This window comes from Solanum tuberosum, unplaced genomic scaffold (assembly GCF_000226075.1).
Source record: "Solanum tuberosum cultivar DM 1-3 516 R44 unplaced genomic scaffold, SolTub_3.0 scf00049, whole genome shotgun sequence".
NCBI lineage: Eukaryota > Viridiplantae > Streptophyta > Magnoliopsida > Solanales > Solanaceae > Solanum > Solanum tuberosum.
Window position 1 is genome coordinate 1,883,356 of NW_006238974.1, and position 2,224 is coordinate 1,885,579.

Here is a 2,224-nt window from a genome sequence, read left to right on the forward strand (position 1 = left end):
TCGTCGATTTGTGAAGAACTTTGCTTCTATTGCCACTCACTTGACTAATTTGACCAAAAAGGAGATACCATTTGAATGGACTAAAAAAATGTGAGGAGAGCTTCCAAAGGATCAAGAATCTTTTAACCACGGCACCTATTCTAGAATTACTGGTTGAAGATAATGATTTTATTGTTTATTGTGATGCTTCACATTCTGGTTTGGGTGTTGTGTTGATGCAGGATAAGAATGTTATAGCTTATGCCTGGCGTCAATTGAAGGTGCCTGAGGAATTATCCAACACATGATTTGGAGTTGGCAGCGGTAGTATTTGTTCTTAAGATATGGCGGCAATATCTTTATGGTGTTAAATGTTAGGTATTTACTGATCATCATAGTTTGCAGCATGTGTTCACTCAAAAGGATCTGAATTTGAAACAACGAAGGTGGATGGAGTTACTTAAAGATTATGATGTGATCATTCAATACCATCCGGGCAAGGCTAATGTGGTGGCAGACGCTTTGAGTCGAAAAGCGTTGAGTATGGGTAGTTTAGCTTGCTTGAGTGAATCCAAGCGACCTTTGGCTAAGGAAATCCAGACCTTAGAGTCTAAGTTCATGGAATTGAGCATCTCAGAAAGAGGTGGGGTGTTAGCTAGTATTGAAGTAAGGGCCACATTCATTGAGGAGATCAAGGCCAAACAATTTGAGTGTAACGACCCTAAAAATGTATAAGCGAAACTAGAGCCTAACGTGTGTGTGTTAGTGGTTGGTGTGAGGTTTGATGGTGCTTTATGTTGTCCCGAGCCATGGTTGAGGTGTTTAGAGGTTAGACGTCAAGGTACGACCCCCTAAGGACCACCCTAAGGGTCCTTGAGGAGGACCCTAAGTCTAAACCCCAAGACCCCAAGGAAACCATGAGGCTGCCCAAAATGGGGTGACCAACAGAAGAGGTCCACGCCCCGTAGGTCCATCCACTCCCCGTGGATGGCCTTCGTAGGTCAAGGGCCCCCAAAACATGCCACAGCGCCAAATTATGGATGACCAGGACGGGGCATCAACCCATCCACGGTCCGTGGATGGGGAGCCATCAATCACACATGTGTTTGATGACTTGGTTAGGCCAAGCTAGGGGTGGATTGGTAAATTCACCCGAAGTCCTAATAAGTCTTTGAACGGTTATTCTAAGTATATTAGGATATTTTAAAAGTATTAAAATATAATTATACCTCATTATTTCAAGTCCTCCAAGTCAAAACCCTTCCCTCCCAAAAAGTCCTCTCTACAAACTCCATTGGAGATCAAGGTCAAGTTCAAGCTAGGGTTGGGGATTTCAAGGTGTTTCTTCTTCAATTTTCGTGGGGAATCAATAGGAAGGTATGGTAGTCTTGATCCTTGTCTAACTTTTCATTCAAGGAGCCAATTCAAAGGTGATTTCAAAGCATGAAAAATCTAGGGTTTTACTCAATCTCATGGGTTCTTCCATCAAACATTTTCAAATGGTTTCTAATGACAAATTATACATGTGTCGATGTTTAGTTTATGATTTATGATGAAAATATTCAATGAACCCATGATTTCTCTCAATTCCTAAATTGTACCTTATGAAGTGGGTTTGATGATCATGAACGAATGTTGATGGATTATGCCTAAATTGATTTAGATTGTTGAATTGTATCACTATTCATGCCTAATTTTATTAGTGAAAGGTTTGTTGGTGAAAGTGAGTTCATTGCCTTGAAACGGCAAGTGATAACCTAATTTACATGTTAAAGTAGAATTGTGCTTGAGCTATTGATCCACTTGAAAGGTGGAGGCGTTTAATTACTTTGTAGATTGTGATCATGGCCTTGAAGGCATAGTTTGAGGAATCAAAGTATTATCATGATATTATATGTGTGAATGTGATGTGAAGGATTTGCATGTGATTTCAATGATAGAATGATGATCATGTATAGAAGGTAATGTGTTGTTGATAGTATATTCTCAATTGACACTCATGAATGATGAATGATAGAATGTGAAGGGTTTCTATAATGTAGTGTTATATCTTGAATTGGTAGGCTTAAGGCACCCTTTTCTTGTATTGATGAATGTGACCTTGAATGTAATGTCATGTCTTGAATTGGTAGGCTTAGGCATCCTCTTCTTATCTAATGAATATGAATCGATAGGCCAATGCATTTCTTTCATATATGAGTAATGAATGAGTCTTGACTTAATGTCTTAATGATCATGAGTTGGT